The sequence below is a fragment of the Eptatretus burgeri genome, chromosome 2 (genome assembly GCF_056783735.1).
Source record: "Eptatretus burgeri isolate ZD-2024b chromosome 2, Ebu_testis_v1, whole genome shotgun sequence".
Lineage (NCBI taxonomy): Eukaryota > Metazoa > Chordata > Myxini > Myxiniformes > Myxinidae > Eptatretus > Eptatretus burgeri.
Window position 1 is genome coordinate 109,966,662 of NC_140962.1, and position 15,940 is coordinate 109,982,601.

The 15,940-nt window shown below is 40.7% G+C and overlaps 1 protein-coding gene and 1 long non-coding RNA gene across 2 annotated transcripts in view; both read right to left on the reverse strand.

Annotated features, from left to right (window-relative positions):
* Positions 1 to 15,940, reverse strand: part of LOC147032813 (uncharacterized) — a 277,885-nt gene that overhangs the window by 159,397 nt on the left and 102,548 nt on the right. The window lies entirely within an intron of this gene.
* The window catches only part of LOC147032816 (uncharacterized), a 27,046-nt gene continuing 23,524 nt past the window's right edge, over positions 12,419 to 15,940 (reverse strand). Inside the window, exon 3 of the long non-coding RNA XR_015055359.1 lies at positions 12,419 to 12,791. This is a non-coding gene — a long non-coding RNA (uncharacterized LOC147032816). The remainder of the gene's footprint in view (positions 12,792 to 15,940) is intronic.

The window sequence follows — 15,940 nt, forward strand, 5'->3', positions numbered from 1 at the left end:
CTATAAAGCGTATTTTTGATTTATTGATTAATCAATGAATCGAATAATTATTCATTTTTCGATTAATTACTTGATTTTTCACAAAGTTACAGCTCCGGATGAAACAGTGGTAGTTTTGGTGTACTATTAGCCAATTGATGAAGAAATTAATTATTTCACAATTTTTATTTATTTATTTTAATTATACAATTAATCAATTATCGTACACCGCTCCCTTCCAATTCCATCTCCATATGATGCACGGCGAGTACGAATCATTTGTACACATTCACCTCAGAAGTGCACCACTCCCTCCCAGTTCGGTCTCCATGTGTTGCACGGTGGCATCGCCGGGCGCCGAAGGCACCCTGGCAATGTCGTGCGCTGATGGATTTGTTATTTATTTATTTGGCATGGGGATGGTGTACTTTGAATGTACCTCAACTTGTTATATATTTTGTTTAAAAGTAAATCGATACAGAAGACTCCTGTTAAAATGAATTGTCTTCGAGATTAAATTTGATAACATAGTCGGTGTTTTTTGCAATTATCTTTTCAAAAATACTCTCAAAGGGCTGTTTTTAACAAGAGTCTATGGTAATAACTATTTATATTTACTCTTCTTGGTGGGATACCTTTGCATCTGGATCTACTACTTGTGTTTCATGCTTAAATCATCTCATAGGATTAATGTCAAAGTGAATAAACTTTTAAGCATAAGGAGGAAATATAAGGCAAATAATTTTTGGCCAAAGGAGAAACTATGTGAACTATCACAAAAGGAAAAATGACACTGAACGCTATATTGAGGAAATCAACTGTTGGTTGTTTTAGCCAACTGGGCTGTCGAAATAAAATCATTTTTGAGGTTATCAAAGGAGCAATAGGAGGTTATCAATAATCATTTTTCTATAAAATAGAGCCAAAGAGGGATTCAAAGTGGATGAACCCTGCCATTCAGCAGAAAATACATCCAAATTGACGAAAGAGTGGCCTCCACACTCAAATTTTAAAAATACAAAAAAAAAAATCTCGACTTCATGGAACACCTTAACCCACGCAGTATTGAGAAAAAAGGACATGGGAAGGTCTTTTCAACTCTTACTTTGTGCTTCTGAGCATAATCTCTGTTTCTGAGCATGAGCCACCATTTTTATCTGAATGTCGTCGTTACTCCGCCATCAGAGCTTGTGGCAAATTTTATTGGTCAAGACGGCATAAAGTGTTGCCCAAGTGTTAATAAAACTGAAAGTTTTTGCAAGTGCAAATGAGGAGATTTGTATTCTATGGTGTTCAAAATAGAATTAAATTGAAATAAAGTAAAAGTTTTAAAGGCTGTAGAAAAACAAAGCAAAACATTGAATCAAAAGTTTACTGCACTTGATGCACCCTCTTTTATACCACCTTATTTAACATTACATTCGTTCTTTGTGCCTGTTTGTGTCATTTATGATGTCCCTATAAACAGTTAGTTTCGTCTTTGGAGTGATTTTCAAATTTGTTTTTCAACTGACAGACTGAAGCAATTGCTTTACCGCGCTCTGCACATGGACACTCAAGACGAGACGCGCTACAATTTGCCATATTGAGAGCCAAAGTACTGCTAAGCTGCAGGTTTTTTGTTCCAATTTATGTTCTATTGTGTTAAAAAAAAAAATCAATTGAAATGAAGTAGGATCTCGATCAGAGATTGATGTCTGTCAAACAGACAAACACAATGAATTAATTGCTAAACCCTGCTTTGTGCTACGTGCATGGGGTAATTAATGTACACTGTATAAAGAAACTTGGATGCAGGAGGAGACTATTTGTCCCATCATGTCAACACCACAATTTACTTAGATACGACTATGATTTCCCAACATCGTTCTTATAGTCTGGCAGTTGGCCAGAAAAGTGCGCAATAGTGTCCACCCAAAGTTTTTTTTGTTGTTGTTGCAGTTTATATATCTTTGAGGTGTACTTATGGGGAATCTCAGTGATGTGCATAATTGAGCATTTTTCAAAACATGAAAATTAGGGTCACTATTCCCGAAAATTCTATTTTCGTCAATATTTCAATAATTATCTGATGACCTGACGTTACAAGCAGCATATGCAGAACCTCCTCTACGACTATGCAAAGAGCCCAGAAATTCTGTGGAATTTTTTTCCCTGACAGCATGTGTGCTACTCCGCCAAACGCACATTTCATCATCTCGTCGAGTCCACTGTTAACCATGAATACCCCGCCCGACGCATCCAATGAAAATCATCAGCATGTGCATACCTCCGAGCCTGGGAATTACATCTGAGAATCTATCAGGATAAACCCACTTAATGTTCGCTCCAACTTTATAAAGCTGCTGATCATGAGTGAAAAGTCTTGTCTTCACCACATCACTTTGTCAAACGTTGTGCCTCCCCCATTGCCATCATAATGGTGGCTGGATCAGCTGGGTTCATGTCTGTAAGTGGAAGATAAATGGCACTTCTGGCTGGTTCGACTGAATAGCCCATTGTACCTATGAACTGGGATATCTTGTCCTATTGGGTCACTCATTTCTTCAGCTGTCAGACATGGGAAAGTTTGACCAAATGACCTTCCATCATCTTGGTAGCGTTCAACTCTGGTCAAGAGAACAACAAGGGAATGTGTAGAAAGGAGACAATTTTGTGATGAAATATTGGCATCAAAGGTGTCCAACACCAGTTGAACAAGATCATCTTTGGCATACAGATTCCCCTTCAACTTACGATTATTACCAGCTGTTGCTGCTGCTGATGCTTTGAACCACAGCACCTCATTCCACAAAAGTCATAGAACTGTCCAATGAGAGATTTCTTTCTCAGGACTACCCCAAGTGCCACTTGAAGAATAGTGGGTCGATTGGTTACCACATTCGTTATTATATTTCCAACGAGTAAAGGTTCCCCACATTGATTTGGGCAAAATTTGATTTTTCAGTAATAGCGACACCTAATTTGCATATTCATAAGAAAGTACGATATGTGATCACCATGAGAATGTCCCTATTGTAATCACAGGCACTGAAAAAAATGGGTCTACACACCTCTTTTGTGGCATTAACAAACCTATTTACTTTATATTGGCAAAATATTTTTCAGAACGGCCTCACTTAATTTGCATATTTTGGAAAATACTCAAGCGTGCCAGGGTGGCATCACTAGGATTCCTTATCAGTATACTCTCAGCCTGGTGTTGGCTTAGCAGTTAGGGGGGTGGCTTGGGATCCTAGGGTCCTGAGTTCGAGCCCCGTTACCCACTGAATTAACACCAGGGGGTTGACTCAGCCTGTCAACCTCTCGAGGTCAGCAAAATGAGCACCAGTATACTGGTAATAGGGGCACTGCATCAGTGGCATAGCCGCACCCCTAACCAATGATGTAATCAGCAAACAAAAAGGCAGCACACGATGGGACTATACTCTCTAGATATGAAAAATATTTTAAAAACGTTGAGTGCACACCATTGCAAGATTCTCCCTCAAAACAGCATTTCACTATCAGACTATTACCATCAACTTAATCGAACAATATCCCTCTGTTTTCCAATCAAAAGGTGTTTTTTACGAACTGAAATGGCAGCAATCGGCTAGCATTGAGAGGGTTCAGCGAATAGCTTTCTGTATTATCACCTTTCCTGAGTGACACATTACATCAATCTACATTTGTCTTACACTATCACCTCCCTTACTGCAAGGAGAACTGAAATCCTCACTTGGCGAAATTGCTCCTTCTTTCCACCAGTCATCATAATTTACTCCACACAAGACACCAATAATTGTATATTGTACAATGTATAGATATGTACAAGACACCAATAATTATCCTAAATGCAATTCAGAAACTCACACCACATCCACATCCCCCAAGTGAGAAGTCAGAGATATAAAGAGCCCAATGCTCCTACTTTAGTGCAACTGTTAAATTCACAATAGAATAAGGTGAAATAATATTTTTGGCCAGAAGCATTCATTGTCCACAATCTACTCTGCACTGTCATAAATTTCACATCTCTTACATGATTATTGAGTGTTTTTAACTTTTTAATGTCTCTTAAATGTAATAAATATTATCTGTTATTTTCTGATATTTGTATATGTCGTACACTTATTTGTAATTGATCGATCTATTTGTAAAATGATTTATTGTTGTTTATATGCTTTGTGGTTAATTTCAAATGATATATATATATATATATATATATATATATATATATATATATATATATATATATATATATATATATATATATATATATATACACACACATACATATACACACACATACATATACAGTATATGTAAAGAAAGACCCACTCACAACTCTCACATGTGAATGAAGGGAATATATTGACTGCTTTTAACGTTTGCACGTGGTGCAAGGTTGAGAGTCTCATTGGTATGCATTGCTGTCTGTGCTATCGCTGATGATTCGCCAATAAGTGATGAAACTGGTCCGGTAGCTGAGGGGGTGTATCACATTGGGATTCTCATGTATGTACTATGTGTGAACGTCTTTATAGTTGTTGAGGAACTCTGGGAAGGGTTCGAAACAGCGTTTAGCACTTATTTTGCGTAAGTCTTCTTGGGTTGATTTATGCAGCTACTTTGGCTAGAGGAGCATGGAAGGGGTCAATCATATACTGTACATATATACATATATATATATATATATATATATATATATATATATATATATAATTTGTATAAGATTGGGGCAGTTGGGATTACACATTTTTAAAGAAGAAGAAGGCACTGCCAAACAAAAGTAAAAACTCGATCGACTTCACTAATTTGAGCCAAAAAAAGCGAGAGCAGACCGTCTCAGGCAACGTTTCACCAGCTTCGCAGCCGGCTTCCTCAGATACAATAGACCCCAAACCTCAGCACGTGCCCGGTTTTTATTTCGATACAACCGCTCATTTCCGGTCACGTGCTGGTGTCAAGGTCAAATGGAGGAGTGCTTTTAAATTTTATTTTGCAAAAGCAACAAACAACGTCAAATCACATCATTGAAGGGGTGCTCTGCTATTTTTTGTTTTTACTAACACGTGATCTGGTGTTGTATGTGTATGGGTGAGCACGTGTGTGCGCTTGTTGTTGTTTTTGTGTTTCTGGGGCATGAACATGGCTGGTTTCGTTTCTGGGTTGGGTATGATGAGGTGTTGGTTGTGCGAGAGTTGGGGTTCTTGTTGGGTGTTGTGCACAAGTGGATGTGATGTTTGGGATTGAGTGTTGTTTGTTGCTCACCTTATCTAGCCTTTTGCACCATCCAGTTTTCGCTATTTGCATCAGAGGTGTGTATCGTGTGGGTATGTCCAACATCTCACCAGTTTGACCACCCTCCCAGCTTTTCACGTGCTACACTTCAAAAATCAACCTGTCGTTCGTCAGATGTGGTGTCGAGGATACCGGTCCAATAAAAGTCAAATGTATGGCCAGCTTGCAGGCAATGACGTGCTCTGGCTGACTGAGTCACTTTTCCAAGCCTAATTGCTCTGTCATGTTCATCTATTCATTGTTTCAAATTTCTTCCAGTTTCACCAATGTAGAATTGGTCACAGTCTTTGCATGATGAGTGGTAAACGACTCCAGATTTATCACCAGTTGGTATTGGGTACTTTCGTTTTGAGATGACATTACGGATGGTGCATAGAGGCTTGTAGGCTCTGCGAATCCATGCACTACATACTGTCCCGCCAATCCTTTCTGAAAGGCCCGGGCGGTATAGCAGTACAAGGTGCCGTGTCTGAACAGCGTGACCTTCTTCTGTGATTGTACACACTACTGACAAATATTTGGCACAGCTATGGGTTCACCGGTCTCTGCTGTTGTAGCGAATTTGGTGATGGGGGAACTCGAATGAAGGATATTTGAGTCTCATGAGAATTGGCTCCCATGGGACTGGAACAGATATGTAGATGACACCTTCGTCATTGTGCATACGAACATGGCAGACAACCGACTGGGACAACTTGGCCGGGTATTCCCCAGCATTAACTTCACAATTAAAATTTAAAAAGAAAGCAAATTTGCATTTTTGGATGTGGAGGTTCACCATCAGCCTGACGGCTCCCAAAAGACTGGTTTACAGGAAACCAACCCTCACCAGCAGATTACTGGATTTTATCTCCTGCAACCCAATCACCCAAGGATCATTGCAGCTCGAGCATGGGTGCTGTAATCTTCCAAAGCCGAGGCAATTAAAGAAATCAGATTAGTTTGAGGAGTCCTGCTCAAAAATGGATACAGCAAGGGGATACTCCCCTTGGAAGAATCAAAAAGGACAGAACGGAAGGAGCCAGACAAACTTAGGCACTGTGTACTGTCATACTACCCGGGCCTTTCAGAAATGATTGTCAGCAAAGTACGTGGTGTACGGATTGGTGTAGCCCTAGCCTCTAAACAACATCCGTAATGTCATCTCAAAACTAAAGCACCCAATACCAACTGGTGATAAATCTGGAGTCGTTCACCATTCATCATGCAAAGACTGTGACCAATTCTACATTGGGGAAATTTGAAACAACGATGAGATGAACATGACAGAGAGCAATGAGGATTGGAAAGGAGACCCAGTCAGCCATAGCACATCATTGCCTGGTCTGGCCATACATTTGACTTTTATGGGACACGTGACATCAACACTACATCTAACAAACGACACAGGTTAATTTTGGAAGCATGGCACTTGAAGAGCCAGGAGGATGGTCCCACTGGAGAGGCGGTGGACATACCCACACAATACACACCTCTGATGCAAATGGGGAAAACTGGATGGTGCAAACGGCTGAATAAGGTGAGTAACAAACAACACCCAATCCCAAACACCACATCCACTTGTGCACAACACCCAACAAGAACCCCAACTCTTGCACAACCAACACCTCATCATGCCCAACCCGGACATGAAACCAGTCGTATTCCTGCCCGGGAAACACAAAAACAACAACAAGGGCACACGTGGTCACCACACACATACAACAACAGATCACGTGCAAGTAAAAACAAATACAGAGCAGAGCACTCCTTCAATGATGTGATTTGACGTTTGTTTTTGCTTTTGCGAAATAAAATTTAAAAAGCACTCTTCCATTTGACCTCGAGCACCAGCACGTGACCGGAAATGAACGGTCATATCAAAATAAAAACCGGACACGTGCCGAGGCTGTGTGCTGATGAATTTTTGGATGAAGACGGCTGTGAAGCTGGCGAAACATTGCCTGAGACCGGGTCTGCTCTCGCTTTTTTGCTCAAATTAGCTGTGTTAGGGTTATTAGCCGGCTAATAGTTAGGGTTATTAGCCGGCTAATCAAATTAGCCGGCTACTCGGAGGCTTGGGTTGGAGGATCGCTTGAGGACCAGGGCTCTGTGCTGTGCCGCGCTATGAGAGGGTGGAGAGCAGCCCGGAATCATGGCAAAACCCAATCCCTATCCCTGTGTCGTAAGAGGCGACCAGGGTTGCGTCAGGAAGGGCATCCGGCGTAAAACCTATGCCAAATCAGTATGCGGATCATAACGGATGATCTGCTGTGGCGACCCCTTAACAGAAGCAGCCGAAAGAGGAAGAAGATGTATATGTGTATATATATATATATATATATATATATATATATATATATATATATATATATATATATATATATATATATATATATATATATATATATATATATATATATACACACACACAGGGGGCTGCAAAAGTAGGTATACAGTGAGGATTATACCAATTATACCAAGGATTATATAAGGATGAATGCCAGGGGGAAACAGTTTGAAATTTTAGGGATTAATATGTTTATTATTGGTATGTTATTATTGATATGCTTGTATAATAAATAAAATACGTTTTGCGCGCAAGTTTTGTTTTTTATTACTCTATACCCACTTTTGCAGCCCCCTGTATATATATATATATATATATATATATATACATACACACACACACATGCTTTTTCATTCAACATATATAGATTTTATCATTTTAATGGAAATATGACCGTTCTAGTCTTCGGACTATGGTCTTGTATGTTTTTATGTCAATAAAACTGAGCTTATTATTGCGTTTGAGTCAGTTTGTCTGTCTGTCTGTTTGTCCGCATTGAACTTTTGTGTTTTTCTCTACAACCGCTTGGCAGATTGAGACGAAGTTTTCACCAAATGTGCGACTACTCATATAGAATGTTGTAATGACGATTATGGCATCATAGGTCACGTGGTGTGGCAGCCTTGTTGGAAAAACGATAAAACTTTGGACCTCGATCTCTGAAACCGCACCAAGGAAAAAATTGAAACTTGGCAGATGGCAAGCACTCCTCATGGGGAATAAATGTGTTTTATGACGTCATTGATGCCTTCTTTATGATGTCATAATTGCACATCTAGGACGCTACATCTGATCAGTATGAACATTTTTGAGGGTCATCTCGGGATAAAATGGTCCACAGAAAATAATTTGTTGACATCATCAGTCATCTTTGCTTTTCGGTTGTTTGGGTTCCTTCTGATTACTCCAATGCATGACTGTACCTATTTGGTCTTCCATTTTATTTTAATTGATCAATTTTAATCCCATTCTGAATTCAATGGAATACTGAATAATAATTTTTTTTTAATGTCATGGGTTATTATTTGTAAAAGCCCATTTAATCTCTCAGCAGGCAATTTAGTCAGGTACCAGCAAGTGACCTCCTATTGGACTCTTGGACAGGTACTGTTGCATCTTTCACATCCAAAGTCGAAATATGGATGGGATGTCGTGCCTGAAATACAGCAAAGCCTGTAATACAGAAATACGTGCATTGCATCAGAATGGCAATTTAAGTTTGATTAAACTCTATACAGAATTTTTAAAAATTAATGATTGAACAGAAACTACACTTTCCTGTTTCCCCCAAGCGTAACAAGGACACAATGTTGGCTAACATTGCCTCATCAGAGGTTATAGCCTTGTGTTTTTGACTGCAGTGTCAATGTTGAAGGGCACAGATTATGATTTTGGTTTTGGAAATGCATGTTGAAATTGATGCAGCATGTTTCTATTTTGGGTGTGTCAGGTTGGTGAGGGCTGTGTCAACCCTATAACTTGCTGGTGAATATTGCGAAGGTTGCTCTGGTCCGGTTTTACAGTTCTTTCAGTTAAGTGAGGGACTTTGTCTGATGAGGATGATGATCATGGGCCCTCAACTCATCATCATTGCAGCTCTACAGCCCAGTATCCAAGTTCTCATTTGATGGTGATTTCATTAGTGCACGAATAATTTGTTGGTGTTGCTATGTTTAAAGAGAATGGAACAAGTGCATGCTCACCACGGAGAGGGTGTGCTTATTCTGGTGACCGTGTGCACTTTGATGTGGATTTCTGTGATTAGAGACCACATTGCTGTCTCTTGACAAGGTGAGAAAAGTGGCATTTCATGTTTGAATGAGGTCTCTGCAGTGACTCCTGGGAGTGGTGGAGCAAGAGAGTGTTTTCGAGGTGTTGTGAATTGTCGAATCATCTGCTTGTATCCATTGTCTCATCCTCCTCAATTCAGTATTTCAAATGCACTGTTCATCACTACCTCATGCAATCTGCTATCATTTCATTCTGTTCTTCCCATTTTGTTCATCTCTGGGTCATTATTTAAACTTGTTTTCGTATTATTCTTCCTTTCCTTCTTGTGAATACCCATCACCCATTCGCCTGGAGAGTTTGTAAACCTCATGATGGTCTTTGTCATTTAGCTCCTCCATGAGCTGAGACCTGTGTATAAAACTGCTGTCTTTCAACCTTACAATCAAGCACAGTGGGTATCAATATAATTGCATTCACCAAGTAATGTTTTTTTCCATGCCAGATGATTCCCTGTAGCCTTCTTCTTCCATAGGCAGTCCAAGGCTGTGAGTTAGCATCATTTGCTGAGGGCACAGCTGTGCTGCTGATGCAAAGCCATCTGTAGGTTAGGGCAGAAATTTTTACTTTGTTCATGGTGCTGGCAATTGCGCGCATAATCTTCACGAAGGACAACGTGGGATCTTTAACATCAAACAACTAATGATGGCAGATGGGATTCCCGTTTAACGTCTATCTGAGGGACGGCAGACACACATTGATGAATCACCTTGCCTGTGAAACACCAGGATGACAGTTTATAGCTGGTTCAGGATTCAAACCCAGGCTAGACAGCATAAAGGTAAGTGTGTGTACCTCTAGGCCATCCTGTCACCCCCCTGGAGCCTAATGAGTAAGGTGCTGCCCTAGGATCTCAGATCAGAGAGCAGAAAGGGAGCCCACAGATAAAGTATACAAGCAAGATATCATGTTATGTCCAGGAACAATATCAAATTGGTCTCATTTTTACCAGCCCACGAGAAGCTTTGACCTCAAGGTAGACTTTTTAGAGACATAATGGATCCCAATCTCAAGACGTTCTTCAAGTCCTCTTATATATGTTCCAAATCGGACTGGCCGATTACCTCCCAAAGGTCAGAGAAGGCAAGAAGCCTGGAAGTCATTTGGTGAAACATTGCTCAAGTTAGCCAATGTAATGAGAACTGGCATTATAAATTCTGATGAATGACCTACATGAATGAAAACGTATTTTCAAATCTCCAAATACAAGTAAATCAAAATGATTTTTCATGAAGCATCACATGCTGGACTGTTTTTAATCTCAATGTTATTTTCTGTGAACTTTTCAATTTTTCTTCATTTTCATGTTTTTCTTTCTTATTTTGTGTGGTCCGATCATCAGTCATTCAAGATGCAAACCCAGCAGATTTCAGCCATTCTTGAGCCTGCTGATCAAGCCGTGCAAGAGCATTCCAACTCCCTACTAACTGATGGATGGGACACTTCCACAAAGTGTTTTGCAGTTTGGGGCTCTCCACAATCACAGCTTTCTGTCTCAGCCAGGTTCCACGCAAGACCTAAAGCGTCCAATGCGTGTACAGAGTCTGTTTATGCGGCACCATTCCTTTCTTGGAAGTCTGAGTCAGCTGGAGAGGAGGTAATGGGTGGCAGGTGCTGCAGTCTGCCTTCAGATCACCTCCTTTTCCACTCTAAGAGGAGCCACCATTGTCTGCTCTCTGAGTTGTCAGTCTTGATGTAAGACTGGGCTGCCCTTCTGAAAGGTTTCTGACTCTTGAGTCGTTGATTTTGCAGTGGTTTGTGCATCTTGGTGTAGAGAGGATGAACTTCAGAGTCAGAAGCTTTAGGTGCAGCATGTCTGGTTACTGCTTATCGCCTGAGATGGTGAGGCGAGATGCCAGCAAGGAGAGGGAGGTGGTTGGTGGGTGTCGTTTTGAGGCAGCCATTGATGATTCTTAAGGCAGAATTGAGCTGGACATCTACTTTCCTTGTGTGCATGCTTCCACCCCAAGCAGCAACAAAGTACTCTACTGGAGCATGCACCAATGCCAGTGTGGTGGAGCAGAGGGTTATGAAATCTGCTCACCAGTCATGGCCTGCTCATGTCCATAGCAGGTTGACCCCTGCTGCCATTTTTTCCAGCCACATCCTCAGCATGGTTGCAGAAAGTAAGAAACTTGTCCAACTTAATACCAAGGTAGGCCAGTGTGTGAGTAAAGATAATAATTAGAGTATCATTCAATCGAACTTGTAGTTGTCTATTGGCCTCCTTACTGCTTCGGTGAAAAGCTGAGCAGGTGGACTTCTGCACATTAAGACAGTCACCATTGATGGTAATAGTTGTGCAATATGCAAGTATCGGTCCACCCTCAGGTTTTTCTCTGTGTTTCAGCAGAGTACCGAAGTAAATTCATGTCTTTGTTTACCTAGTGCACCCATTCCCAATGAGAGTGGCAGGAAGAGTCATGTAATTATCCTCTGGGGTATGTAGATTACAGTAGATTTAGGCTCAGGCCTCAAGAACATCAGGGGTATGTTCAATCAGCAAGTTTCTTGTGGAGCAATCACTAAGTTTCTTGTGGAGCAATCACCAAGTAGCTTCAGCATTCCAGCAAGCACTCCATTCAAGCCTTTGATTAGGAATGGCTGGCTTGGAAAGTAAAGGTGTAATGGTTAGAATGCCCACTCCGAGTTTGGGAGGTCTGGGGTTCAAACCCCGGCAGAGTCAAACCAAAGACTTAAAAATGGTACTTGCTGCTTCCTTGCTTCATGAGTTGGCATTCAGCACTTAAAAGGTTAAGAGTACAGTTAAACAACCATAGGTTCTCATCAATGGGGAGGAGGAAATTCCTCCTGAAGAAATGTCTCGTGCTGAGTGGAGTGAGAAAAGCGGCACCATTGTTACGACATTGCTCATACCCAGAGTACCCTGGAAAGTGATGGCACTTCCCCTAAGCTCAATTAATTTTCATTCCCTCCTTCAACACCACCCCACTCCACCCAACCCCCCCCCCCTCTTCCAGGAGTGCAGGAAGACAACTTACAATTTTTCACTGTACATGTGGAATAGTAAAAGTGGTTTTACCACTGACCCCTGCCAGAGGAATGGGGTATTGCGGGTGGGGAAATTATACCAATTTTGCAAACAAATCCTCTCACTCCTGGAGCGAGTGGGTATTGACATGTTTCATCAAAACAGCAGCTTGATAGAATGAATCCAACACACTCATCAGGTTTTGGCTATTCTGTATCTTGATGGCCTTAAAAACATGATATACATGACACACATGACAGTCCCTCCTAAAATGGCCACAAAGATGAATACTTCTAATCAACAATGATGATAGCATATTTCATAAATCATGAGAGCAGAAGCAGATGTCTGGTCGTCCAGGTGACTTGTTCATACCAATGTGTGAATTTAACTCAACAAGCTGCTTCGGAAGGAGAACTAGAATGAACGGGAAGACGGAATGTGTGTCGGAGAGGTGAGTGAGTCACGTTAATTCATCATATACCAGCGCATTCATGTAGTACTATCTGTAAATCGGCCAAAGCCGGTCTAATTCAATCCAGCCATATTATATTAGTTCTTACATTAAACATTCTCCGGTGAAGTTGACCTGCATTTTCTTTGGTATCAGCTCAACTGGCCGCAACAGTTACGATAAGCCTGAAGGATTTATATTTTAAATTGTTGTTTTTTTCACAAAAAGACTCCAATTTCAATCAATCTGTATAGATTTAAATGATAGATTAGCTTTTGATTCTGCTTATGTTTCTCATTTTGCTCAGTTTTAATTCCACGGGTAGATGATGAAGTCTTGAACACTTAAAATTCAAAACAGCGCTTTAAAATTGCTGTATGGTTTGAAGAGACCTCTCAGCAGTGATTTTTTTCAGTACAGTTTCAGGCTGAAATATTGCCCAAATGGGTCAGCACCAATTAAAAGTGCAATTTACAAAATTCATCTTGATGACATTGAATATGACTTGCCTTCCTACAGCGTTGGCTGGCTTCAGGCTAAAACGGTTTGCACAGAGGAGGCAGTTGCTGAAGTTCCTGGAGCTTTTGACCATCTCCAAAAGAGTCATCACGTGGGAATTTTTACAGCCGAACATGTTAAAGATTTCCATTCACAGGATTTTGAAAGAAACATAGTTGCATCCTTACGAGCTTCACATTCTCGAGCTTAAACCTCCGTTCACATGATTTTCCAAAGTACTATTGCGGAGGATCAAGGCTGCTCAAATGCTATTGCCCATCAAGCAAGATGACATCATCATCATCAAGTGCTAGCATCATCATGAACATTATCAAGCAAGATGACAATGTTTAACCTCTACCAGCGAAGATGGACGGAGGTTACTGTTTTCACCCCTGTCTGTTTGTTTGTGAACAGTATTACGGAAAAACTCCTTGACGGATTTCGACAAAACTTGGTGGGGGGATTAGGTATGGTCCAAGGATCATGCCATGAGATTTTGGACTTAGTCCAAAGTCCAATATGGCCGCTATGGCGGCCATTTAGAAAAAATATTTGAATTTTTGTTTTTGCATATCTACATGTTTTAAGTGATTTCCAACCCCCAAAAAATAATTTGTTAGAGAAAAAAAACCCAGAAAATTTTGCAACTTTTTTTTTCCAAAAAATTTCATTTTTTTTTTTTTTGCATTTCTACATGTTACAAGTGATTTCCAACAAAAAACATGCCAAAATTATAATTGCGGCTGATTTTGGAACTTCAGGTGGATATACCCACGTAAAATCAATTTCTGTCTCAAGGAATCTCGTTATGACGAATGAATTGAGTATGTAAAAGTTAAAAGTAAAAGGGAAAGTTGCAAACTATAACTCTGTGAGCACTGTTGACGTCAAATTGAATGAATAGGATATCAGGTTCACTTGAGTGACCTAGCAGTATTGGCGGCGGAGGTTTTGCACTCTACCGAGTGCTCCCGCTCTAGTTTTGATCATGTTTTATTCATTTGCCAATTTTCATTTGAAAGGCAGCATGAACATGCCAAATTGTGTTTATTGGTACCAAGGAGGAAATTTCAGTGGAAATACGACAAATTGTGTAGACTTCCACAATGCATGAAAGGAAGTCCAAGAAAAAGACAAGACATATTGAAGTGAATCACAACCCATCAAATCATTCATATTATGTAAATGCAGGGTGTTTTAAAAGTCTTGGCACTATTCGGATTGTGCCTCTATTGAACATTATTGATTGTAATTATTATTTATTTCTCAGGTTGTGTTCCCAGGTATTTGGGAGATTGTCTCCACCAAGTTCCATTAGTCCGGAGTAAATATGTCATACACAGCACAACAATGAAGTAAAATGGTAGAATGGTACCTTGAGATGAAGTCTGTGATCAAGACTCAGTTGCTTTATCACAAACATTTCAAATTGAGAGACCCACCCAGCAAGAACTGTATTCTTCACAATGTCAAGAAGTTCCAGGAAGAAGGTGCTGTTTACAATCTTTGGGAATCAAGGAGAAAGAATACTGGGCCTTCAGAAGAGAACATTGAGGTGGTGAGACAATCTGTCATTCAAAGTCCAAGGACATTCTCTCGCCGGCACTCACCAGAGCTTGGTTTTTTTGGATCCTGAGGCAGGACATGAAACTTTATCCACACAAAGTGCAGATCAAACACTCTCTCACAGACACTGACAAGGCAGCTAGAGTAATTATGTGTTGGTGATCCAATGAGACGATGGAGGCAGCGAAGAACTGTATTAACCCATTGTGGTTTTCTCACGCGGCTCAGGTGTGCCGATTAGGAAGGACTTCACATGATGGAGGATGCCCAATCAGCTGCTGGCTTTAGAGGCCAACTTTAAAATGTGGTTTGCCCAAGAAAGATCATGGCTAATAGTGAGAGCCCAAAATTTAAGTGACTGAACTCCTTCAAGAGGATTGTTAAGAAAGCAGATAGGAGGGCTTTCCAAACGGCTCTTTTGGAGGGAGATAGTCAGTGTGTGGGATTTCTCAGGATTGAAAGACATATTCAAATTGTTTGACCAGCTTGTGATTTTGTCAAGGTCTGAAGAGAAGGAATAGCCTGCTGCCTGCCAATCTGAGGGATAAGGGATGTCATGGCAGAGAGTGGAGTCATCAGCAAATAGATAAATAGGACTTTCCAGAGAGTCAATGAGGGAATTAATGAAGATTAGGAATAGGATAGGGCCGAGAACACTGCCTTGGAGTATTCTATCCTTGACAGGGAGAGGAGAAGGAAGGGTTCCGTTGAGTCACATGTTAGCTATGAGAGTGGAGGAAGTCAGTAACTCAAGAATGGAGTTGGCCTTGGTTGTCATAGGCAAACAGTTTGGAGAGCAAGGCAGGATACCAGACTGCAGCATGAGATACGTCCAGAGAGAGAGAGCCCTGCTCTCATGTCTGACATTGAGGGGCTCCATCCATTGTTTGGAGAGTAGAGGCAGCATGACCGAGTAAAATGACCTGGTCTGAATCTGAATTGATGATCTGAGATGACGTCATTGAAGAAAATGAAGCATTTCATGTGAACTGAGATGACAGATTCCATGACCTTGTCAATGATTGGAAGCAAGTCAGTTGGTCTG